A 27,115-nucleotide genomic window follows, 5' to 3' on the forward strand; every position below is an offset into this window, starting at 1 on the left:
CCCTCACTCCCCTGGGAGTACCACTGCCTGGCCCAGGCGCGGCCCCAGCCTGCAGGCCCCCGTGGCCCTGCCCCCTCCCCACTATGGATCAGTAGCGGACACCTTGTCCAGGTGAGCCAAACCACAGCCTGCCTGCTGACCCAGGAATTGAGGACTCGCTCAAAAGGATGAGCTGGCCCAACTCACTCCTCCTGAGAAGTGGGAGCTGGGAAATGCAGAAGCGGCCCAGGGCAGGTCCCATCAGGACTGCTGGGCACTGGCTGGTGGCCGGCAACCATGCCTGGGCTAGGTGCACGCTGGGCAGAGCAGCAGAGGCCAGGTGTCAGGGGGAGAAGCACAGGTGGGTGGGGAGGGGGGCACAATTCTCGAAAAGCAGCTTCATTTCTCAAAACCTGGTTCCCAGGTCCCCTGCGACCTGCTTGGTCTCTGGATCTTTCCAATAATCTGTTTTTTCCCTTGAGCAAGTCTGAGAGCATATCTGATTTCTTTTCATCTTTAAGAACCTCTGAGACCCTGGCTCCATTTTACAGCTGTGGAAACTGAGGTTGAAGGAAATTAATTTATGCAAGATGCTTATGTGCTCGTAACTGAAATTCATCTATCCTTGGAAAAGGTGAAAGCTCTAAGCTCTCTGCATAGACATTTTTCTGACCCAAGAATGAAATACGTTCACTCTGCCTGTCCTAAAACGCAGTCTGCCCAGTCAACTTCAAATAATCAACTAACAAAGGGGGAAAACTCCAGCCGGAGAGATGGAGAGTGGGAGGTCCTCTGATCACACTGGGAAGTTCTTTGTAGTCTGTGCAGGTTCCAGTAAGGCACCGGAAGGCTCTTGAAAGAAAAACAATGGTGGAATCCTTCTTGACTCACACCTTTTATCTCGGAAGGCTCAAGTATGTTAAAAATCTCCCATCTGTCCTTGCAACATGCCCGCTTTGAGAGGAGTGAAAAGGCAGGCTCGTCAGGAGGCGAGAACACAAGGCTTTTAGGAACGCGGAGGCCCGTTTTCAGTTGAACAGGTTGCCGGAGTGCAGCTCAGGTTTCTCATCTGTCCACATTCCCCAGGCTTCACTGGGGCGGCTCCTGACCTCACTCACATTCAAGCGCAGCCCCTGCTTGAACGAGGCAGCTCCAGTGGGAGGCATTCTAGTGAAGAGCTTCTGAAGGAGGCTGAGCAAGGTCTCAGTGAGGGGGATGCCTGGCTCGGGGCTCCCCTCCCTGTTACTTCATCACGTGCTGACAACTATGACGTCAGAACCCACCCCAAGAGGGGCCCAGGCAGACTTGGGCGGGTGCAGAATCGGTGCTTCTGGGTCACCTGGCTAGCGACAGTCCAGGCAGGCCTGGGGGTCATGCTGCCAAGGACGCTGGCCTCAGCTGCTCCATCTCAAGGACATCTGAAGGCCAGGATCTCCCTTACACACAGACAGACAGGAGCCCAAAGGAAAACTCAAAAGTAAAGCCATCAGTGGGGGCTGGGGCTGGGGCACTGGGAGTAAGGACTCCAGTATGGGAGTCAGGGGTGTTCTTCTGGGGGGATGAAAAAGTTTGAAACCAGAGAGCGGTGCTGGTCACACAACATTGTGAATGCACTCAATACCGAAGAACTGCACGCTTTAAAATGGGTAACTGGATATTATGTGAGTTTCATGTCAAAAGCACAAAAGAACAACAAAACCCACAGAATCAGAAAAGTCTGGAGACCCCCCAGTCTGAAAAGCAGCCCCTGAAGAGAAGAATTTGTCAGTGATTCTCCACGTGGTCCAGGCAGAGGATGCCCAGCCAGAGTCCCCCCTACAGAGAGAGTGGACGAGTCCAGGGGGCTGAAAGGTACATCCTTTAAGGTCATCCAACTCACTTCTTAGATGTATCCTTGATTTTCAAGTAAATTTACAGGTCTAAGAGAAAAATTCTAATTTCACCTGTTAATTAGTTACGTGGCTCATGTTTGTGGCTTGAAATTGATTTCTATCGGCCACCCCTGGACTTTGGGGACACCTGCCCACAAAGCTCGTGTGCCCTCCCAGGCGCCAGGTACGGGCAGGTGAGTATGGAAGGAGTGGCCTGGGGCTCACAAACAGGAGCTCTGTGCCTCAGTTCTGCTACTTATTAATAACCCTTTGAACTTGAACTTGAACACCATCCTCTCTGAGCCTCATTTCTTATCTGTAAAACGGGCAGGATGCCCAGTGTTCCAGGGCTCCAGTAGATGCAACATGCAGAGGGTGGTTAGCGGAAGCCCGTGAGCTGGAGCTCCAGCCGTCACATCCGCGAACGGTGGGAAACGAGCCTTGGTCTCCCCAGCCGAGCGCCGTCCTTGGCTGCCACAGTCCCCGAGGAGCTGTCGGGCCAAGCTCTGTTATTTGTGGGTTACGTCAGTCATCCACACTGGTCTTAAAGTGAAGGGAGCTGAAGTCAGCATCATTTCTGCTCCCTCACTTGGTCCCACATCTTGAACAGCAGCATCCACGGGCACATAATAAACTATCCCTCCCGGTGATAACAGTGGGGTCAGTATAGGTTAAGATCCTGATCCTGAGGTGCTGGAAGTACACGCAAATCACAACAATTGCAAATCCCAATGAATTTAAGATATCAGATCTTGAGTATTAAGAATCACAGAGAAAACACTGCGTTTCTGTTTCTGGGGAAGAAAGCCACAAAAATTGGCCAAATGTGTCAAGACTCCATTTCTCCACAGCCAGTGGATGGTTTCTTTTAAACGCTGTGAGACAGACATCCACTCTGCCATCTCCAAGGCAAGCACTGGTGAGCCTGCCTCTGCAGGCTCCCAGGAGCCCTTCATGCCCAAGATGGAGACAGTGGGTACCGCTCTGGCTCATCTCAAGACGGCCAGACCCTGTCCCTTCCTCCTGTTTCCTCTTCCCAGGTCAGGCTGCCCTAGAAACTCTGGCTCAGTGCCAGAAAAAGCAAACCACATAAATGACACCCAGGGAGCTGGTGCGGCAGAGGAGTCCCAGGCAGGGCTCTTCATCAACCTCCTCCTGCCTTGCTCAGGAGAGAGCCTTCACTGGCCAAGCTACACCCCACATCCAAAGGTGAGACCAAGTGGGAGTCAGACCCAGAGTCAAGTTGCCCACCCCACTGGTATCCAGCAAGTCTATCTGGAGAAAAGCACGGGGCTGCATACTGCTCTTTGATTTGGGAATCCCCAGCATTCCACCAGTGCCATGCGAGAGGAATGCGAGGAATGTGGATATGCATCCCAAGCAGACCACAGCCTCCCGGGCAGGGGCTGTACTTATAAGGTAGGGCCTGCTGGTGGCCGCTTCCTGGGCACAAGTATTTTAAGTCCCTGAGACCTCAGCGCCTGTGAGGATTGACCCGGGACCAGGACTCCAGAATTCATCACTTCACTATTAAAAACCCCCAGGTTGTAAACCAGCAGACTCGCCCCAACATTCTTTCTATCCTAAAGCCACGCAGATACTGGAAAACAGAGATGTGATAGCAAAGGCGGGGAGAGAAGAAAACTGCAACAAATTCCATCGACTTCCCTCAGCGGAACAGAGGATATACGGGATTGAAAGAAAAACCTGGAATCATTCACGCGGCTGCCCACTCTATTTGGCACGACGGCTTGTATTATTCACACGTGGCCCTGAGAGGAAGCAGCCTCTGAGCTGTTCCTCTCGGACTCTCCTCTTCTGCCCAGTGTATGCAAGGGATCCGCTTTAATTAGGTCCAGTCCTTTCACCTGGCAAGGAGTGACATTTGTTGTTGTTTTAATCACACGAAGCCTGCACCATGATGCAGATGATCTTAGCCCACTGATTGTACACTGTACAAAAGATGGTTTCCTTTACTGCCAGCCAAGAGAATAAAGATCAGGAAAAGCCAAGAAAACATCCGAGAACATTCTACCAGGATATCATTTACTCTTCCCTTTCCACTGGGAATTACTGAATGCCTCCAATTCTTCCTCATGAACACCAGCTAATGCATCCTTTTAACACCTTCTGACGTTCTATTCCAAGGACAAATGCTCTCCCTGAGCCCCAGAGGGGGTGACCCATAACCCTGCAGCTCTCTCCACTCGCATCTCATCACTGGTGGCCATTGTGTGGGAACTCATAACATCTTATGTTATAAGAATAACTCCTTTGTGCAAACACAGCAGGACAGCCAACCTGGGCTCTGTCCCATGGCTGTCAGGGTGGAGAATAAGCTGCCCTTCTGGTTTGTGGGTAGAGAGAGAACGTTCCGTTGGCGGCAACAGAAAGGGAAGTCATCGAAAGTACACAGAAACAAGTTCTGGGAACTCGCCAGCACCAGGCACAAGGGTGAGATCTGACCTTCCCAGGTTGGGGACACTGAGAGCTGACAAGGATGTGAAGACAGAGCCATGAGGGAGATGTCTCCAAGGGCTGTAAAAGGCCAAGAAGTGTCACAGGAAGATTCCGGAAGCTACTCCTCCCTCTTGAGCTGTTCTGCACACCTGTGGGCATCTCCCCACAGGGGTCTGTGCATCTTGGTGGTGACATTGCTGCCTCCACGCAGCGGGCCCAGGTATGGCTGCTCATTCCAACAGCCCATCTGCATCGCTTACCTATAACAGGCCACCAGCTTCCCGACGTCAGAGGACACGTCGCAGGACCTGGCCTTCCATCCAGAAAAGAAGGGAGATGCTACAAGACAAAAAAGGAGCCATGACTGAGATTTGGAGTCTCGTTCAGCTGAAAACCTCATTTCTCCACTTTCCCTCCCAGACTCTTCCACATCCAGAGTGGACCAGGTTGTAAACCGCATTGACACAGTAAGGTGAGGACGGTGGCGGACACTGATGCCCTTTCCCTTCCCAACTGCCGGGAGTGTGGTGGCAGAAGGACCCTGTCCTAGAACCACCTTGCCCCCCACCCTGGTCACATCCCTTCCCTGGGGCAGCCATATGGATGGGGGGGGGAAGGCAGGCCCTCACCCTACTCCCAACTCCTGACAACTCCGAGGGGCCCCCTGGGGCCGGAGCTCCTGTGGGGTCTCGAAGGGATTCGCTGAGAATGCCCTGCTTTCCCTCTGTCTGCTCCAGCTGCCCTCCCTTCCCTTCCCCTCCATGGAGGTTGACCCCAAGCATGTCCCCCAATAAACCTCCTGCATAATAAGCTGCATCTGAGCTGGCTTCCCGGGGGGCCCAGCCTGCCACAAGGGCTTTTGGTGCTTCCCCCCCACCAACGCTGTGTCTTCCCTCCCTTGCTCTTATTTCTGCTGCAAAGACGGACAGTGTTAGTGCAATACAATAACCTTATCAGCTAAACCCTAAAGACGCAGTCCAAACGCCCTGCCGGCAGTGGGGCTTCCTCCTCACCCACCGGGTCACTTGGAGGTGGTTCAGGTCCCGGGGCACTAACGTAACAACTACAGAGCCTTTGTTACAGAGCCCACGGCTGTGAAAGATTCCTTAAACAAGGATGACGACAAGATGGCAGGATTAAAGGTCACCACTGCACGACCCCCCTTCTCAGCCACCGGCTGAGAACTTGCCGTTCTGGACAGTAACTGAGCTGCCGGGGGATCTGGAAGAATCCTGGACCTCATCGGGTTGTGACAGAGGAGGTGGAAATTTCATTCTGCAACGGTCCTGCCCGGAAGAGACAGCAGGACGGACCTCCTGCGTGTAAATATTTCACGTGCAATTCCAAGGAGCATCGCAAGGAGGCGAGAATTATCCCATGCGACGCTGGGCCAGCTGGTTCGTCTTCAGGACACTGTTCCCTCCTTGGGGCTTCAGCGGTAAAATGAATGCCAGATGCAGAGAAACGCCGGGGGGAGGGAATCAACCAGAAGGAAAGAGAAAACCTAGTCTGTACACAGTTAATCTCCAGGTAGAGAAGGACTTTCTAAACACACCAGCAACGTATGAGATCACAAAGGCGAAAGGAACGTTGAAGTGAGCGAACACTATGAAAAAGGCAACAATGTGAGAGCACCTACTCAAACACGACAGAAGATTTAGATCCGAAAGGAGACAGAAAAATGCGGGGTGAGGAGAGGATGCTCAGGACACAGGAAACAAGAGGCCGTTGTCCACTCTCCCATTTATTTTGGATGTGTCTACCATGCTGCTCCCCGGTCCATGGAAGACTCGGGATATTTCAGAAGACTCGTCCACGGGCTGGCGGTACAGCGAAGACTGACGTCAGGACAAAACAGCTGAGAACCTTGTCATGCTAAAAGCGGGGAAAGGTAGTAAAGAAGGAGCAGAGGAAGCGAAAACACTAACTGAACAGACCTCTCAGAAGTGGGTAATACAGGGTGTTTCCCTTTCTTTCTGAGTTTTAAAAGTCACTATCCCAGCCGATCTAAGCACTTGGGTGCCTCCTTTCCGTCTAGACCCCAACCTCCCAAATCTAGGCTGGGGTAACGGGAATCTTTAACCTGCGTTCCGACCAGGTGCCAACACCACTGGCCTCTTACCTCCGCACTGGTCCATGTGCTGGCCCCTCAATGAAAGGCAAGAGGTGGTTAGGGGGCTGGCAAGGCCACGGGGTTCCCTGGAAAGAGCATGTCCGTGTGGTCAACGGCCTTGGCCTCCCGCATCCCCGTTACTGCTCTCACTCTCAACCCCGGCTTCCCAAAGCCCATCTCCTAGGCACAAAGTAAGCATTTGCTCAACAACTCCACACGCTACCCAATCTTAACTGATAAGCAGCCAGGTTTCCTTCTTTACGAGGAGAGAAGTATGTTCATTTACCACATCCCTACTCACTGCTGCTTTAGGCACTGCTGTCCTCAGCATTTTTGGGTAAAGGTCTTGTGAGCCCTCCGGGGCTTTTCGCTCGCTCATTCCAGAAGATTCCTTAGGTAGACAGCTTTCACTTACGGCTCCACAGCCCTGAGCTGAGTTGTATTTCATCACAGGAATCCCTGGCAGGTTCCCCGGACAGGAGGGTGATTAGGTAAACTCACCCCTCATTCCCAATATGGGAGGACGCAGTGTTGCCCAACCAGCTGACTCAGAGACGTCCCTGCTGGACTTTAGGCAAGCACATGGGCACACAGGGAGGCCCCGCCAACTCGGTGCTGGAGTGTGGGGAGGGACGAGGTGTGGCTGTGAACTCCCATTGGTGAGGTCCAGGGTGGGTGGATTAAGTAGACAGGACCAGCTGGCCTCTTTCGACTTCCCCAGCTCCACGCTCTCCTTCTCGGGAAGCCCCAGGTTTCTGCATAAACACCAGCTTCCCTGAGAGGAGAGGAGAGGTGATCTTTTGGCCAAACACTGTTCCCCCTAGGGAGCTGCCATACACTGGTGTGTGCCCATCAGTCCCCGTGGCCCCCAAGAGAAAACGACAGGATTCAGTGTGGGTTCAAGTCAGCAGAAAGCCCCGAAGGCTAGAAGATGCCTAAGCCCGATTCTGTTTGTTTGTTTCAAGAAACATCAATGCCGTTACTAGGAAAATTAAGGGGAAATTTCCAAGAACCACAGAGCTGTCAAAAAGCAATGCCAAGAAGACAAGATGCCATTGTCTTCCAGAGTCTCCAAACATGAGTGTCTCCTACAGTCCAATGAGTGCGGCATTTACGTCCTCTTCGTGCATCTCTTAGTAGCTGCTTTAACAATAGCTTACAATCTCAGCTGATGATACAACACAGGGTTTATCCTACCTGAGGAGGTCTGGAAAGCTCAGTGGACAAACGATAAGAGACTCATGAAATTCAGACAGGAAACTATATTCATACACAAAGAGATGACAACTTTGTCCTAAATTCTCACCCTAGGACAGTCTCCAACAAGGCACTCAGCCATTCCTTCCACTTCCCATGTGATGGATGGAATTGTGTGCCCTCTCCAAATTCCTACATTGGAGTCCTAACCCCCATTACCCCAAAATGTGGCCTTATTTGGAGATAGAATCTTTACAGAGGTAATCACGTTAAAATGGGGTCATTAGGGTGGGTTCCAAATCCAATATGACTGGTGTCTTTACAAAGAAGAACATTCGGAGGCAGACGCACAGAGAGAAGGCCATGTGAAGATGAAGGCAGAGAGCAGGGGGTGCTTCTACAGGGCGAGGAGCACCACGGATTTCCAGCAAACAACCAGAAGCTAGGAGAGAGGCTTGGAACCGACTCTCCTTCGCAGCCTCAGAAGGAACCAACCTTGCTGATCCTGGGTCTTAGATTTCTAGCCTCCAGAACTGTGAGACAGTAAGTTTCTGTTGTGGAAGGCACCCAACTTGTGGTACTGTGACGGCAGCCCCAGCAAACTAATACACCGAATGTGCAAAACAGGAGAAGGAATTCTGACGACCCTGCCAATCCAGGGAGCTGCTGCAGGAGTGACAGATTCCAAAATGCTCTCTAAGCTGTTCACTCACCTTGACCGACAGGTTGGCCTGTGATAACCCTCCAAGAGCGGGTCCATGCTGCCGAACCAGGACTCTCAGGCCAGGACCTAGGTGGCTTCCCGATGACACCAACAGTCTAAACTTCACACTTTGTTCCAAAACCTCAGTATGTGCTCAATGGCCCAATCCACTCATACGCCCAGCACATAGTTCTTCAACGGTGGAGGAGAAGCAATTTTAGGGTGGCTTTGGGGAAACTGGAAAACTCCTGTATCTACTCCCTAGGTTTCCAAGTCACCATGATGGACCCATACGGATTGATCTCCAGCCAAAGGATCCTTCATATCCTGCATCTGCCAATATCTACACTGGAATCTCTCCATGGCAGGAATCGCTTCTCCCCAATCCTTACCCCTCCCATACCTGAAAATAGCCACAGGAGTAGAGCTAGACCACAGAGTAGGGCCAAATAAATTCTTGTCCTACACCAGAGGCAAACTGTGGCCCCCAGGCCAAATCCAGCCTGTCACCTGTGTTTGTATGGCCCATGAACAAAGAATGTTTTTATATTTTTAAATAGTTAAGGGAAAAAATAATCAAAAAAGAGTAATATTTCATGATGTGAAAATTAAGTGAAACTGGCATCACAGCGTCTGTAAATAAAGTTTTACTGAACACAGCCACACCCATTCATTTACATTTTGCTTATAGTTCTTTTGTGCAGCAAGGGCACAGAGTAGCTGCAACAGAGACCATATGGCCACGAAAGCTCAAACTATTTACTGTCTGGCCTTTGACAGAAAAAGTTTGCCGACCCCAGTTCTACGGCAGCCCTAACGGTGCTAGGGGGCAAAGGGCCAGCCTCTGTGGGCTCAAGCCAAAGGGAAGTGGGCATGCACCCACGGCCTGTGACTGAATGCCTGAAGTGCCAGCCAAGACAGCAAGTAGAATAAGAGACAGCAAGAGGGAAGGAAAGAAAAACAACGGGAAGCTGTGGCTAGAAAGGGAGACAAGAATGGCTCCAAAGATAAACTTCATCAATTCAAGACTGTTACCCAGAGTTGGCTCCGACCTGAAGAGGGGAGCGTTCCTGGCCTCCTGCAGCAGCACAGGGACCCCCACCCCATGTGCAGGTCAGCTGGACCAGTGCTTATGCAAGTGAGGGTCAAGACAAACCTGGGGCTCATGGTTCAGCCACAGACTTCACCTTAGGTGTTTCATTGCTATGGAAGAAACTCTAAGACGACCGATTTACACAGCTGAGAACATCACACCTCAGTAGACTGGCCACGGCCTTTATATTTAACGCTATCAAATGAACACTAAAAACTGTTAACTAAAAAAAGCATTTAGGCACGTGGTGGATGAAACCGCCAAGTGACAGTGTCTGAAATCTCACCTGATTTAGGTGGTAAAATTTTCTTACCCAGAATATAGAGCTGGCTCACGTACCTTTCCTGTAATTACACAATATTGCAAGTTTTACAGAGAACGTGATAAGGAACATCCTTTCCTGTCTCCTGTATTCAACCTCTTTTGAATATTAAGCACAAAAGGGTGGGGTTATTGAGACAAACAACCAGACACCACAATGGTTTATTTACCCGTCCATCCTTCCGCTCTATCCATTTGTGGGTTCCTCGCTGGTACCTGACACGGTGTCAGTGGTTTAGGTGACTGTGTGCAGCTGGAGTTTCTGAAGGTCCTTCCTTCCTGGCAGAGCGGGGAGGGGGGTGGAGGCATCTATTTGTCCGTGTGAAGACGGGAGGCATCTGTGTTACCTGCACCCTCGCTCTCTCTGAGGACTCCCACCCCTATGACACAAGGTTGCCCTCCCCTCCTCCTCTTGGAGCTTCTGCTCCCTCTGGTTGCAGCTGGCGGTCCTTGTTACGGAAATTTTATGTATTTAATTATTACATAAATGAATGGTCATGAGTAACACAAAGCAGCTTCCATGACAGTTCCAGTGGAATATTTCAGAAGACTTGATCAAAGTGAATCTCTGGAAAACGGGCTGGCAAACGAGACCAGGCTAAACATTCGAGGAAAAGCTAATAAACTCTCAAAGAACTCTGGATGCAGACTGCTTCACCGGTATCTTTGTGTTGTTGCTTGATTTTAAACTGGAAATCAAGAGGATGCATCAGGCTTGTGGCTCATGGAAGATACTGCTGTCAAACCCACACTCAGAAGACACCTCCACCCAATGTTACAAAGACTGGAAGATCCATGTACATTGGCTTTTTCGTTTCTGGAAAAAAAAAAAAATTCTTCCAGGCTCTAACTTTTCCAATTCACTGACCAGTTACCCACGTGCCTTCACAGTCTGACTGGCTCCCAATTCTGGGCCCCTCCAGTGGGGCTGGAGGTTTAAGTCCAGCGTCTTGACAATCACTACTTAAAAGCTGAGGAAGCAGTGTCCCATGGGACGGGTCCATCACCATAGATAACTCTGGGTATCAGCAAACCGTGAGGGTCCTTGCTAAGCCCACTTATATCAAAAGATCTCTTTTGGGTCCCATTGTCTACAGAGGCCCAGCAAACATTTGTTTAACAAACATTTGCTTTTCCATCTCCATGCAAATTGCCTTCCTCTCCTTTGAAGCCCGAAACCACTACCCCCAACACCCTCCTTTGTTTTTAGCTGAAAATGGTATTTAAGGTGGCAGCTTCGGCCATTCCAGCGAGTTGCTCAGTTTTCCTGAGTGTCTCCCACGTATACGTGTTATAAAGCTTGTTTGGTTTTCTCCTGTTATTCTGTCTCGTGTCCATTTAATTCGTAGCCCAGCCAGAAGGAGCCAGAGGGTAGAGGAATTGTCTTCCTCCCCTACACAGGGCTCTCCATATCATGCCAGAGTATACCCAATTTGTGTGGCTCTCTCTCTTGTCTTTTCTACCAGCCTGTGGACCAAACTGAGGGCAGGCAGGGACTCTGCCTTTTTCTTCTTTGTGATAAACAAACGGCAAGCAATAGGATATACTGGAGTATGTGAAGACGCCATTTGGTATAAACTCAATTTGGCCTCACCTTCAGCACTCATTGTTGATCTGCTCTAAGCATTTGCTATTACGTCCCAAAGACAAGAAACAATGGCCTTAAGGTAAAGATGCAACTTCCCCCACACTGGCATTTCCTTAAGGATAAGCATCTCTCCCTAGGATGGGAACTGATTGCTGTGCTCACCCTGTGACCACCCAGCTTGAGACAACAGACCTGCCACCCTGCTGTGTCCACCAAGACAGCAGACCTACTACCTGCTGTGTCCATCCATCGCTGTGCCCACAGGGCAATCTTGTGACTATTGTAAAAGGGACATTTCAATCATATGTGAAACATGCTCTTTAATGGTATATAACCACTCTGTACACCCCATTTCTTTGGTGCCCTTCCTTCCTTGGAGAAGAAAGCCCCGGGTTAAGCTAGTCCTCAGATCTGGTTCATTATAAAGTCAACCCAATTTTCATTTATAGAACATTTGAAACATAAAAGACCAGATACTTAGTGTCAAACACCCAGTAGAAAGCTCACAGAACACTGTGGAATAAACAATAAACGGCCGAGAACTCAACTTCTTACGTTTGAACATGGCAGTGTTTCTCAACATTAGCACGATCAGACGTACCTGGAGAGCTTACTAAAACAGACGGCTGCCTCTGCCCCGAGGGCTGCGGCGGCCTGTGAACGGGCATTTCGAACTTGCTCCCAGGGCAAGTCGATGCTGCTGGTCCCTGGACCACACTTCGAAAACCGCTGATACAAGGCACGATCACTGATAACGTGCTTTTCCACTTGGCCTCTTGGTTGTTTTCACAACAACGCTAGGAGGTGGGCAAGGCTGGTATTATCATGCCCATCGTAGCAGATGGGTCTGAAACCCTCAACAGGCTTTCAATGACTTACCCAAGGTCAAGAAGCGGGAAGCTGGGATCACAACCCACTGGTGCAAAGCAGCATCAGCAACTTTGATCAAGAGAATAAGGGTCAAATGCAAAGAAAACAAAGGAAGGCAGAGCAGGGCCCGGTGAGACAGGATGTCTCCGAGCGAGCGAGGGCGTAAAACGCTGGACTGGGTTCCAGTGTCGCACTTCCTTCCTCCTTTCCTTCTTCCACGACAGAAATTACAAACCCTCCCAAGTCTGCTAAAGGGAGGGAGGGAGTTTATGTGTGTGTCTTGGGAGAGGGCACCAACCATGGCGAGGAGGCTGAGGATATGCCAGACAAGTTCACGGGGGGAAGCTCAGACTCCGTTTGGACATGGACTCAAATCCTGGCCGGGCCACTGAAAGCTGTGACCCCTGGGAAATCTTGTCCTATTTCCTCAGCCCTGGGTGGGATGGGGAATCACCCAATGCTGCCTCGATGGTCCCTGCATACGTGGTGTTCAAGTGCTGGTTCCTTTCTTCCAGAATCCCAACAACTAACTTTGCCAGGAGTCGCCCTTGCTGACGAGGACCACCAGGACCACCAGCGGTCTGACCTCTTGGATTCTTCTTCTTGGGGGTCAGATCTTCACCCCAGCAACCTCCTACCTTAGCAACAGTGAAAGAGGCGGGAGAGGGAGATACGCGGCGTGGAGCTGCCCAAGTCTGCCCCTCATAAACCCCTCCCTATTCAGCTTTGCAAGGGGGTCTGGGGGGCCTCCGCCTGCCTTGCTGTTGGACTGTGTAACGTTCACAATTTCAAAAACCTAGCCAAAGCTTGGAGCGAAGGGCGGAGAGCTTATTTTATAAGAGCACCGAATGATTCATAATTCGTTAATCTGATTACGTATCACAGGACACTCCCGCTTCTGTCAACAAGCCATACCCTCAAAGCATCTGTAGACACTAGGTCAGAAACAGAATCGCTGCAATGAACGTTTTCTGAAGCCCAAGACCTGGGTAAAGTGGTAGGAAGACCATTCTGTGTTTTTAAATATTTCCCATTAAAATGAATCCTCAGTTTTCAATCTCCTCCTTGAGATCAGCACAATGTTATCCAAAAATGCAAGGCAGTCCCCAACCTTGGGCGATATGCTACTTGTTAAACAAGGCTTTTTAAAAAATGCAATCTTCAAAAAATTTTGTTTATTTTTTTAAAAATGCAAACTTGAAGATGCCCATCCAAGGGCCAGCTGTCCTGGAGTGGCGTGAATCTTGGGGACCTCTGCATTAGTGCTCTTAGGGTTGGGTGACCACCACCCCCCCACCAGCATGGGTGGGCAAAGGGCACAGCTCCACAGGGTCATTTCTCTCACAATCCCCCAAGCTCCTAACTACAGGGTGAAACAACGGTGGGAGTGGGTCAGAACCCCGCGCCCAGCTAGTTATCTGGGGACATGAAAGGTAGGTTCTATCTACCATCCTTCACTCCCCAACAGAGCTATCCAAACCTCTGTGATCAGTCTCTCCACCCAGTGACTGTTCCAGATTATTTACCTATTCTTACCTTCCTCATAAGCAAGCATCAATTAGGCATGAAAGGTTAACCGACTATAAACACAGTTCACGCTCTCGTGGCTGGCGCTCACTCAGCTTTCAGGGACGTGAGGTTAGAGATCACTGTCATCTCACAAACTTTGCCTGGGCTCTGCGCCTTGTAAGCCAGAGAGGAACTGGAAGGTACATAAAAAATGTGGGTCCTGCCCTCGAGAATGGAAGTAAGAGAAAGCACGTGCCTAAACATAAGACGTGGCTGAACACGGAAGACAGACACCAAGATAGAAAGTTGCTCGTGTGCGTGCAGAACAAGATGGAGAGAGAACTCCTAGGTGGAGGAGGGACACGGGGAAGGTACCACCTGGCTCACTGCGCTCTGAACAGGTATCAAGAGAAGATGCTACACACAGGAATCAAGGGGCCCTCTGCAGGTGGGACACAGGCCATCTCTGTGCTCCACTCCCTCGCCACACACATCTGAACTTTCTCCATGATCTGAACACCTTCCACCACACTGATGACGGGTCGTCATTAAGACAAGAGCTTGGTAGCTGTCTCAGCTCTTGTTGGATGGAGCCGAAATATCTGCCTTTCTCATGACCCACAGGAAGGCCACACTGTACTGGATCTGTGTACAACCAGTTACCCCTTCACTGTGCTGTCAAGACACTCTCCAAATGGGTGGGTGCAATCCACTGAGGGTCCCCCCCATCCCAGGACCCTGCAGCCTGCAGGAGCACACTCCCCAGGGCAGCCCTGGGGTCAGTGCCCTAGCCTCCAGTCCTCCAGCCGACAATTCTAAGGCATATTCTCATGGTTCCTCAGGAGGGTCCCCAGCACGGAGGAGCCCCAGCAGTCACGCTGACCAGGAACTCGATAACTGCCCTTCATCATCTCACTCTCCCAGTTCCCCATGCCTGCTTCCGGGGACCACCTCCCCCAAGATCATCAGCCCCAAGTCCCTCCCTCAGGCTCTACATTCAGGAGTCCCAAACCAGAACAGATGACAACCGTGACACTAGCACGAGACCACCGGGCCTTTTGGCCAAGACACAAAAACAGCTGGGTAATATAAATGAACATTCCTGGTCAGTTCTGGTCAAAGCCAATGAGCTATTTTAGTGTTAGAAAAAGCCAACAAAACACTTTGTTCCATTAATAAAATACATGCATACTCAGCTAAACCTGGAGAAAAGCAAAGGGCATTTACACCCCAAGTGACATTTTCACATTAAAAATATATACATTCACCGTAGCTCGTGCCCAGGCTGGAGACGGCGAGGGCTCATGCCTCCTAAGGAATTTGTGCCTCTAAGCTGGGCCTGGATCCCAGTTCAGGGCCCCTGGTCCCAGCCTCCAGGTCAGCAGAAAGTCCATCCCAATCTTCTCAACGCCCCACGAATTATGACCTGGAGTCACTTACACTTAGGGCTCTGCTCAATTGCCACCTCAAATCCCCAGACCTCTGTCTTACTTTCCTAGGGGCTGCTGTCACAAACTGCCCCAAACCTGGTGGCTTCAAACACAAATTTATTCTCCTCCGGTCTGCGGGCCAGAAATCTGAAACCAGTTTCACTGGGCAAAAGCCAAGGTATTTCCAGGTCTGGTTCCTTCTGGAGGCTCCAAGGGGGAGAATCCGCTTTCCTACCTTTTCCAGCTTCTAGTGGCCACCTGGATCCCTGGCTTGTGGCCCCTTTCTCCATCTTCAAAGCTCACGGCGCTAATCTCTGTCTCCATCGTCCCATGGTCTTCTCTTCGCAGTCAGATCTCCCCTTGCTTCTCTCTCAAAATGACACTTGTCGTTACATTACATTTAGGGCCCATCCAGATAATTCAGGGTGATCACCCCATCTCAAGATCCTTGTATTATTCACAGTGGCAAAGTCCTCTTCGCCATGTAAAGAAGCACTCACAGGTTCTAGGGGTTAGCATGTGAATATCTTTGGGGGGCCATTCTTCAGCCTTCCACACACTTTATCACAGACAGCACCCTGTTCACTCTCCATTCCCTTTATCACTCGACATTCTGTCTATCATTTGTTTATTTCCTTTCTCTTCCACCAGAGTGAATGCTCCGCGAAGGCAGGTCCTGTGCAGCTGGAACACGCCTGGCACTCAGTAAACTGCCTTAGACTCCCTCATGGAATCGGCATCCACATCTTCAACCTGCTCGCCTGTAAGGTCCGTGGAGCAGGAATCCACCTGTCTCACTCACGGTGGGGTCCGCAGCCCCTGGGCCTGCACCCAGCACGTAGTAAGACGCTCCATTAGTAGCACCTGGTGCCTGAATGCAGAACACAGTTCCCTGGTTCCTGTGACCTGCAGCTCAGTTTTGCAGCAACTGATCAACTGCCTCCCAGGTGGTCCCAGGAGCATCTCTACGCCAAACCCATCACCCCGTGACCTCGCCTTCAGCACATTATCCCTTGCTCATGAGCACACAGGGCCTGCGTTCTCCTGCCACCTGCCCACCTGGGAGCCAGGCTTCCCTACCCCATTGCAAGGCTCTCTCCAATTTCGCTCTATTCTACCTCCAGCCTCCCACTGCCAAGTTCCTTCATTCTGCCAGGTCAGTCACCCCACCCTAAAACTCCTACCCACACATCCTGCCTCCTCACGCAGTGATGTCTCCCGGGTTCCCTCCCTACACAAAAGCAACCGCTCCTTCAAGGCCCGGCTCCTACCCACGGCTCCCACAAATCCTGTGACTCCTGGTCTCAGCGACAGCCCTTCCCACCCCGACTTGAAGGGCGGCACTTGCGGGCAATCCAGGTAGGTGAGTCTTGATGGCTCGGTTCTCTGGGGGTGAGTCTCAGAGGAGCACTTAGGCTCTCAAGGGAAGACAATGTGACATTTCTCCAGTGCCCTCCAGCTCCTGGGATTTGGATCCAACAGACCAGGAGGTCAAACCTTGAGTCTGCCCTTTACGAGCTCCGTGCTGCTGCACAGCCTGTGAGCCCCCCAGCACGCTCTCCCGCCCCCATCCCCAAAATGGGCCAGCACGGTCCATGACTGCACTGCTGCAAGCTCTACCTCTGCAGGCGTGAGCAGCCCCCCAGCGACGGCATGAGGCGGCGTCCAAATGGAAAGTGGGCAAACCCAGTGAAGCCACAGGTGCCACCAGCCAGCCAACAGCACCTGGGAGAGACCCAGGCGCCACGAGAGACCAGAACCAAGGACGTCAGAGTACAGCTTGTAGCGGGCAGGGTATTAGGGTCTCCAGAGAAAATCCAGGATGTCCAGTTAAATGTGAATTTCAAATACATAACAAATAATTTGATTCGTGTAAGTATGTCCCGGAGTGAAATGTACATGGGTGTCATGCAGTTTTATTTGCTAAATCTGACACCCCTATGGGGAAGGGGGGTGCAGGGGTGGCCCCCAAGGACGCGCCAGAGGGGGCTTCCCAAGAAGTCCAGCCTCAAGGGGAGAGATGAGAGGTGGCCTCCCAAGGAGGAGGAGGGACGACCAGCGGCCACCACCTCGCGGTGGTGCAATCCTTCCAGAGTCCACTGACAAGGAGGTGGACTCTGGCATTTACTTCCCATTAAACAGCTTTTGTAAAAACAAAATAATTCTTAGGAACTATAAAAAGGAGTTGTTTCAAGAACATTTTTCCATTCCGGTTTAATTCGGCAAGAATTCACAAACAAAACAGGGACTCGGACAACAAAGATTGCCATGGAAACAGAGCACCTCCATCCAAAAAAGCATGACTTCACCTCGCATTCCTGCAGTCACCGGCTCCGGATTGTTCGCAGAAGGATCCTTGTCCAAACAAACACGAGCCAACTGCCACTGAATGGCAGGAAATGTAGCAGCTTTTTCTAATTTTAACTTTCTCCAGGAATGCATTCCTCTGAAAGCGCTGGGCACATTCTCCCTGGACCCCGCATTCCTTCAGTAAAGCAGTCACCTCCAGAATCCACAACAAAATGCAGATTTCAAGCGGCTGGCCGAGAGGGGTGCACAGAGAGCCCAGGGTCCAGGGCTGACTCATTGGTTTTCCCCCAAAATGACTGAGAGACTAAAGGAGCTATTTGAACAGGAAAGCACTTCCAGACTAGAGGGGGATCTGCAGACGGGGCCGAGGGGGAGGCAACTCAGGAAGGCAGACAAATAATGACAACAAGCAAGAGCTAATTTCACAGGAGTGATGCCATGGCCAGAAGACCAGGACACACAGGCCAGGACCGGTAACACTCGAAAACAATTCTGCAAGTTGTCCCCCTGGGATGGGGTTCAGCATGTGCCTCGTTTGATTTGAAAGCCCATGTGGGGCAGGTGGCAAACTGGGAGGCAGAATTTGCAATGCTAACACAGCCCAGAAAGGCCTATTTTCCAGAAAATTCAAAGAACTACAATCCAATAAGAAAAATGGGTCAAAACCATGAAAAAGATCTTCACGTCAGAAAAAAACAGAATAAAGGACAACATGGCTTAATGGGAAGAGCCCAGGACTGGAAACCAGAAACCAGACAGCCAATAAATATTAGTTTACGGTTAATAATAAGGAAAGCATAAATTAAAAACAAATCAGATACTCTCTCCCATCCAACAGACCTCCCACAGCAGAATGAAAAGTCAGACAACACGGAGCAATGGTGAGCGAGGACGTGGAGCAACGTGGATGAACCGGAACACTGCCTGTGGGATGTGACACTGGGGGACACCCACCCCCACTGCTAGGCTCACCTCCCAGATAAGCTTTTGCACACTGTGCTGAAAGTGTGGTTTGTGACAGCAAACGACTGGAAACAACGTACAATCCTGGAGAGAAGGAGGAAACTGAGGTGTTAACACCCAAAGGAAAACAACATGGTAGTGAAAAGCCAATGTATAATATCTACATATCAACCCAGATAAACTTCAGAAATGAAGGTTTATCCAAAAAAGGAACTCGCAGGAGAACACTGTATGAGTTACCTAGCGCGGAATAACAAATCAGCACAAACAACACAGATTTATTTTTTCACAGTTTCTGTAGCTCGAGAATCCAGGGGTGGCTGAGCTGGGTCCTCTGGTTCGGGCTATAATCAAGGCCTTGGCCAGGGCTGAGGTCTCATGGGAAGGCTGGACGGGGGAAGGGTCTCCGTCCACACTCACACACTTTTTGGCAGCATTCAGTTCCTTGCTGGCTATTGGACTCAGGACCTCAGCTCCCTGCCATGTGGGCCTCTCTATCTGGCTGCTTGCTTCAACAAAACCAGCAGGAGAGAAAGTCTGTTACCAGAAGAAAGTTATCATCTTATGTAACCTAATCAGGGAAGCGGCATCCATCACTTTGGATGAGTTCTATCGGTCAGGTGCAGGTCGCGAAGCCAGCCACATCGAGGCGAGGGATTACGCATGCGGAGTGTGAATACCAGGAGGTGGGGATCACCGGGGGCCATATGAGAGTTGGCCGGCCACAAACCGTGAGAGCATAGTGCCATCCATATAAAAGTTAAAAGCATGAAAAACAAATGGCATTGCTTAGGGACACAATGTTCATTGGCTACATGGTAAAACTGTAAATAGCAAGGGAATGACAACCACAAAATTCAGGATAGGGACTGCCTTAAACCCTTAATTTATTAGATTTAAACACGTTGTGGGAGGGCAAGTGAGAGGGCACACCAGGGCTTCAGAGTTAAGGGTAAAGCTCCATTTCTCAGCCTGCATAGTGCTTGTACAAGTCTATACGAATCGTCATTGTTTTGATGACTTCCTATTCATGCCAAATATTTTCAAGTACTGTTTATGTCTACACAAGAAGGAGGGGCCTGTGGCCTGGCCCCCTGGTACCCCGTGGAATAGTGAGGACAGGGGCCCCACACCCTGCAGGGCCATGGAAAATGCCGCCACTGCCGCGATCACCTTTGCTCTGCAGACACAGACCAGCTGCGACCTAGAAGTGCGGCCCCACCTGAAATTCGTCCAAACCAAATTCAAAGGCCTCCACCTTTACCGGGAAGCCTTCTCCTCCTGGGCTGATTATGACTCTCAGAATTCGCCCCGCCTCTTTCCCTTCCCTTCCTCTAAAGGAGCAGGTCCCAGATGCTGGAGAACTTGGACCCTGTCTTCATCAGTCCAGGGCTCCCTTCCAGGGCCTTGAAGCACCTTGAGGCTGGGCAGGGGGTGGGGGTGGGGAGAGGTTGTCCTTCTCAGGGCAACTGAAAACAAGCTTCCACTGCTCCAAGTTGGGAGTCACCCAGACCACATCCTGTTTGGCTGTGGCGTTGATTGCAATCATGCCAATATCGCTCCACAAAAGAACTTTCTACACAGGCTTCTGGGGGAGACGGGATGCCCGCAGCAGGCAAGGAGCCCAACCAGAGGCCGCTGCACCGGTCAGCACTGGTCAGCAAACCCAAACCGCCCAAGCGCACGCCAGCTCAGCCTCGGGGGTTTACGGAGAAAGATTATCTGGGCTGCAAGTGGGGACAGTGCCCGGGACCCTGCATTTTTGCCCAGCCCTCTACACCCCGACGTAGCAGGCTCTAAAATACTTGAGTAAGTGACGATGTGCTTCTCCAGCTGGAGTGAGTTAATGCAACATGTAAATGATCATCTGAGCGAGATGGAACTGCCGTTGGCAGCACACAGCAAAACCCCATGAGGCCCACAGCCCCAGCAGCCACCCTGCTCTCTGGGCTCCTGTCCCATGGCCAGGAGGGACACAGAGAACAAAGACCCCCTGGAAGTCAAGTACTCCCAAAACCAGGTCTTCTCTAGAAAAATCCTCTGCAAAGTGCATAGCTTGTTCCTAGTGAAGAGTTAAGGAAGGGAGCAGAAAATGTGTTTTCTCTAACATACGTTAAGCATGTAAGGAATCTGGACGGGGAATGCCGTGGTTTTTTTTTTTAACTGAAATGTACTGTGAGTCTCAGTCCAGGACAAGATCTGAAGCAAAGAGAGGCAAGAAGAACCTTCCAGAAAGCACAGACAGCAGAGAGGGGACCCCTGGTGTGGTCAGGACACCAAAGAGGCCATCCCGTTTCTGTGTCATGTCACGGGAGCCCTTAGGGCCCCAGCGCTCGTCTCTGAGTGAAGGGGCACACGGGATGTTCACAGGCCTCTGGTGCTCACCCAGGGCAGGGATGGTAAGATACGGTGGGTGCTCATCGGTGTAAACACGTCAGCAAGGAAACGCCACCTGTGCTACCTGAGGAGCTGCAGGAGCTCAGGAGCAGACGCTGGGCTGCCCAGGGCTCAGGAGCCCAGCTCCCACCCTCTCCTATGGTGGGGCCCTGAGCAGGCAGCAGACTGGCCCTCATCTCTAAAGAGGGGCGAAAACGACATCTATCCTGCAGGGCTGCTGTGAGGAGTGAATACGATGAAGTGCCTGGAGCAGCGCCAGGTCCACAGTTGGCACTACATAAGTGCTCAAATTTATTCTCTGGTGACAGAACCACGCGAGCACACAGGCCACCTGGGACCACTCCCAACTCAACTGCTCCTCTCACCTGCCACTCCCTTGTTTCTTTCCAGTCAAGTCTCCTCCCTTTGCTCACATCCAGGCTTACCTCCCAAGTTATCCACCTGACAACACTTCAGCCTCAGTCCCCAAGGATAGAAGCACGAGCCCCACTCCTGCCAGAGGTCACCCCACTACCAGCCCAGACTGAACCTCCGCTGACCAGATAGTCCCGGGCTAGTCGAAGTGCGGTCCCCGGGCCAGCAGCCTCCTCCTGTGTCACCAGGTGGGGCTCAGAAATGCACCCACCCCAGAACTACTCCTGGGTCGGAACCTGCATTTGAACAAGCTCCCAGGCGATTCCTGTGCACAGAGGACTTGAGACGCGCTGGGCCGGCACACGGCAGGTCCAGCCGGAGACCTGCGTCTGCCCACAAGCTCTCCGGGAGCTGGGTCCTAAACAAAAGCCTTCTCCCCTAAGAAGATTGCAAACTGCAGTGCAGGGCCCGCTGCCTGTGTACGAACGAGCATGTGCACTTAGTGACTTTCCAGCGCCAGGCGTGGAACAGTGCTCGCTCCCTGTGTCCTGACTCATTGCGTAAGCAGAAACATCCGAAAGAGCAGGTGGCTCAATGCGGCCGTGTGAATCCCGTACACAAGTTTATCAGCCATCTTTGGGGAAGGGACAATGTCATTCTGTATTCCACGCTATTCCACGCATCAGGCCCCAACCTCCAGTCAATAGCAGGATTAGTGGGACCCTCGGCCACAGCCCTGAACACCGGACGCGCCCCTCCCGCTCAAGCCTACTGCTCCGGGGACTCTGAATTTCAGAGCAGTGTACAAATGGATCCATTGTCCCCACTGCTCGGCTGCCTTTCTCAAGTTCACCTGGCAAAGAGACGATCCGTGTCTGTGTCTGCAAGCCAGCTCCCTCACTGGCCGGCAGAGCAGCTCGCCTCTCAATGTCTGATCCGGGAGAGGACAAAGAACATGCTGACGAGAAGAGCGAGACCCAGAGGGGGCTGGGCCCACTACACTTGGCCTTGTAGAACAGGGTGGCTAGTGGCCAGGGTGTGGAGGCCCCGGGCTTCTCCCTGAAAGCGGGCACCCAGTACCCCTGGCCGGCACTGGCAGGGCCCCCAGATCCAGCTGTGGTGGAGCCGCGTGACGCAGACGTGGGGTGCAGAGGGATGTGCCCGGCGAGATCCCTGCCATGGAACCCCCACCACCCACCGGCCTTCCCGGCCACTCTCTCATCTATTTTTAAATAAACTCTTTCTTTCAAAGTAGACTTAGATTTATAGAAAAGTTGTGAAGGGAACACAGGGAGTTCCCATATACTCCCCAACACCCAGCTTCTCTTTATTATTAACATCCTATATCAGGATGGCACATTTGTCACAATCGACAAACCGATGTTGATACCTTATTACTAATTAAAGCCCATTCTTTATTCAGATTTCTCATTCTTTATTCAGTTTTTTTTCTCCAATGTCCTTTTTCTGTTCTGGGATCCCATCCAGGACACCACATGACACTGAGTCTGCCTCCTGAGGCTCCTCCTGGCTGTGACGGTTCCTCAGACACTCCTTGTTTTGGATGACCTTGCCGGTTTGGAGCTGGAGCGGTGGGGTGATTTGTCCGTGCCCCTCCGTCGGGATGTGTCTGACACTTTTCTCATGGTTAGACTGTGTTGTGGATTTCTGGAGACCACAGAGACGAAGAGCCCTTCTCCTCGCTTCCTATCTAGGGCCACGCTGTGAACAGGTCTTACCATGGGTGGGGGTGACCTTGGTCACCTGGTCTGGCCTCTATTAATCCCTTCTCCAGGTCCTTCTCTCCTTCTCTACTGAAGATCCCCCTGTGTCTGTTCCCCTGCCAGCCAGAGGGCATAAATACAAGCTCTTCTATTTATTACGGAACAAGCAAAGAAAAGTGCCCAGCACAGACCCAGACGATGGAGCCCCGGCTTAGAGGCAGGCGGCTCTATGTAAAACAGAAGAGCAACCTTTTAACCACACACGCACTGCCCTGTGCCTCACAAGGACTTAAGGTAGCGATTCAGAACTTCCAGTTGACTGTAAGGTCAACAGGAGCTGAAACTCGGAGCGGCTGAATGAATAAATAAAGTGATACCCTGGCCCGTATTTATAAAAAGCCTATTTCCAGACGAGCCCAGATACCACCTGCCCTGCTCGGCCCGTTACCCAAACCAGGCCCAGTGAGCCGGTGCTGGGGTGAAGGCGGCCACCCTGCATGGGTGGATGGGTTACCTGATGAGGTCCCTCAAGTCTGTGGGTGACCTTCAGAGGGGTCACCAGATGAGAGCCAAGCCCCTAATCCTAGGAGTCGAAGGCACATATGGAGGACACACAACAGCCCAGGCACTGAACTCAGTCGCAGACCCCTGAGCTCCCGGGCTGTCCTTCAATGTGGAGAGATGGGCGTCCGTGGGGGACGTGGAAACACTGGGCTGGAAGAGACCCAAGAATGAGGCAGAGGAGGCAGGAGAAAAGAACCACATCCTCTTCTAGGTGCCTTTGGGGAAGTGAGGCAGGGAAGCAGCTGGGGGGAGGGGGTGTGATGAAATGCTCCTGCTTTTGACCCTCAAAGCTTGGCTGAACTGCTCCGTGCCTCGGTCTCCCCACACGCTAAAGGAAGATGCCCACAGTGGCGCCTCAAAGGCAGGATTCTAGAATTAGGGGACAGTTCTCTGGGCAAGGGTGGACGGAAGATGGTTACACATGTAAGTCAGACGCTGGATGTAAGGGGGCCAGGCTTGGGTGCAGCCGGGTGTGTGGGTTCAGGTCCTGCCGCTGTGACCTCAGCACGAGGCTGGATTTCCCTAGGGACGTTTTTCCACCTGCAAAAGGAGGAAGGGCAGAGCTCCAGGCCGAGCGCTCAGTACTGCCTCGCACTCACTCACTGAGCGCTGAGCTCCCGCTACGGAACTGCTGCCGGTGCTGCCATCACTCAGAGGCCGGAAGGATGCCGTTTGGGGAAAAAACTCAACCAAAACCAAACTCTTTGTCTCCCAAGGAGCTCTCCACCTCAAAGCTACCGGATTCTACCAGGAACGGTCAAATCCTGACCTGCACCAGTTCAGAGATCCACCGCACCCCCAGCCATCATTTTTCCGGTCCCCGAACCCTGTGAAGCGCGAGGCAGTTGCTTGTGGGACTCCACCCGTGCCCATACTCAGGGTAAGTTTTATGGTTATCCCATTACAAGCTGCCATGTGTCGCAGACGGGCAGGCCTGTGGGGGCTGACGATGAACCGCATCCCCCCCAGCGTGGACAGGCTGAGCGGCTCAGATCCACCTAGTTCCTTCCCCTTCTCCCACTCGTTGGCCAAAAAGCACCCCAACACCAGCCAGGGAACAGCCAGGCCGCGGACAGGAGGGAGGAAGTGGCGGGAAGCCAGAGAAGCGGTGCCAGCAATGAATCCCGTGTTTTTCCTGACTTAAGAAAGCTCGTCCATGCGGCACAGAAATGGAGTCCCCAGTCTCTCTGAGCACCCAGCCCATCACTAAGGCAGGGGCCCCAGGGTCGAGTCCAGCTAACGATTCCACACGCTCCCGGGCTCCAAGTGGGCCCAGCACATCCCACTGGCAATTCAGGACATCCCTGTTAGCCCAGAGCTGTGTGTCCACAGGGCAATCCAGCACCGCAGCCTCTCAGGGGGCGGCAGAGTGGGAGCGCATTCACAGCTCTCATGAATCTCTAAATGAGTGTTCCCAAGGCTGCTGAGGCGCTGACCCCCTGAGGATAAGTGAAAACACATCCCTTCTCGAAGGTGCTGGTGAACTTCCCAAACCACACCTATCGAAGTAGCCCCAGAAAAACACTTTGAGATGGGCTCACACTCCAGCCCCCCAAAACCCAGACTTCACAAAGGGAGAAGGGGTCCGGGAAGCCGACGGAGGAGGGAAGTGAGAGGAAGCATTCACTGTCTGTTCAAGAGGGCCAGGAGCGTGCGTTTCTTCCCCTGAAACTGGAATCGTGTGTAGACAGGCGCCTGCCACGTCAAAGACGGTCACTAAGTCCTCTCTGGCTTGATTTCGGGACAGACAGCTGGAACTGCTTCTGCCAAGTGAAGCTGTTTATCTTGCCCAGAGACGCTGGCTAAAATTCCAAGCAAGATAGGGAGGGAAATGTTAAAACAGGGAGTGCCCAGGAGTGGGTGAACCGCTGCTTTAAATCCAGCAGGGGTCACGAAGAAGCACAGAAAACGATTCTCCCAGAACTTGGCATTCCAGCTCATGCCAGGAATGGCTAAGAAGCCGGATGGTGTATTGGGGACCTCAGCGTGGCCGGTGAATGCTGTTCCCCACAACTGCTGAGGCAAGAACTCAGGACGCAAGAGTGCGCATGAAGAACCCCATTTCTGAAATGATGCCCCTGGGATTTACCTCCCAGTAATGGATTTATAGGTAGTCAGAGGACTTTGAATTTCTTCTACAGGCCGTGTTTTCTAAATCTATGATAAGCAAGGCTTAGTCATTAAAAAAAAAAACCGAAAGGACAACCAATGGCCCATCTTCTGTCACTGGGGGCTTCTATCCTCAGATTTCAAGTCTACAGGGCTTGTGTGTTTTACGTGTGTTACCCATCACCGTGCACTTTAACTCTATCCACCCTCTGAACAACTTGCAAGGGGGAAGGCACTTTCTGGGAGCCATGCCACGGCGGGGGGGCTTGTTCCCAATTTCATGGAAAGAACTCCTCCTTCTGAACGGTCTGTCCAGAAGTAAGTTCCCCAAGCAAACAGGCAGTGGGAGAAAACCCACAACATCTAGAACAATTGTCTCGAGTCTGCCGTTTTGCCACAAGTAGTTTCATACCGATGCAGGAAAGAAAAAGGCTCGTCAAAAACACTTTATAGAAAAACTAAGTAAATAAACGCTGTTTGGAAAGACCAAGCCAGCCAACAAGCACATGAAAAGACGCTCAACATCACTAATCATTAGGGAAATGCAAATCAAACCACAGTGAGGTAGACACCACCTCACACCCATCAGGATGGCTACTATCAAAAAAAACCCCAGAAAATAACAATTGGTGAGAATGCGGAAAATCTGGAACCCTTGTGCACTGTTGGTGGGAATGCAAAATGCTGCAACTGCCGCGGAAAACACGATGGAGTTTCCTCAAAAAATTAAAAATAGGGGCCAGCCCTGTGACGTAGTGGTAAGTTCGCATGCTCCCCTATCAGTGTCCCAGGGTTTGCAGGTTTGGATCCCAGGCGTGGACCTAGCATCGCTGGTCAAGCCACGCCGTGGCGGCATCCCACGCACAAAATGGAGGAAGACTGGCACAGATGTTAGCTCAGGGCCAATCTTCCTCACCAAGATAAACAAAAACAAAAAATAATAATTAAAAAAGAAAGTAGAATGGTAATTGCCAAGGGCTGGGAGGAGGGGGAATGGGGAATTGTCATTTCACGGGTAAGTTTCAGTTTGTAAGATGAAAAAGTTGTGGAGGTCTGTTGCACAATGACGTAAATATACTTTACCGAACTGTATGCTTAAACACTGTTAAAATGCTAAATTGATATTGTGTGTTTTTTACCACAATTGGAAATAAATAAAATTTTTAAAAAGAGAGGGAGGTCATACGCAGTAGCTTATTTTGTTTTCTTCATGCAGTTTCTCAAGAAATCTGTGTGTGGCAAGGCCCTGCGGCAGCATGCATAGCTAACTCCTAAATTTCGATTTGGGCCCGGGACCCCACAAGACAAGTCTAAAGCAGTTTGAAAAAGAGAAAACCAAAAAGCATAAAACTCTCACCAACCGCTTTACGAGGCAAAAAGTGATCCTGATCCCCAAAGCAAATAAACGGAAAAGGAAACTATGCCTAAACCCCCCTGGGAGTAGAGATGCGGAAGCCTGAGTGATGCAGGTCGCAGAAGAACCCCTCACAACCCAGTGGAGTCAGCCCGAGAGGTCAAGGCCAGCTCACCCGAGGAAAGCTCAGAGCCTGGAGACAGCCG

The 27,115-nt window shown here is 51.5% G+C and overlaps 1 protein-coding gene across 2 annotated transcripts in view; it reads right to left on the reverse strand.

Moving 5' to 3' along the window:
• SH3BP4 (SH3 domain binding protein 4) overlaps positions 1 to 27,115 on the reverse strand; it is a 96,065-nt gene that overhangs the window by 52,814 nt on the left and 16,136 nt on the right. The window contains exon 2 of one of the 2 annotated variants that reach the window (XM_046643598.1): positions 4,571 to 4,649. The exons of the other annotated variant lie outside the window; for it this stretch is intronic. The gene's annotated coding sequence lies outside the window, so the exon portion shown is untranslated. The remainder of the gene's footprint in view (positions 1 to 4,570; positions 4,650 to 27,115) is intronic. 2 annotated transcript variants of the gene reach the window in all.

The sequence above is a fragment of the Equus quagga genome, chromosome 17, assembly GCF_021613505.1.
Source record: "Equus quagga isolate Etosha38 chromosome 17, UCLA_HA_Equagga_1.0, whole genome shotgun sequence".
NCBI lineage: Eukaryota > Metazoa > Chordata > Mammalia > Perissodactyla > Equidae > Equus > Equus quagga.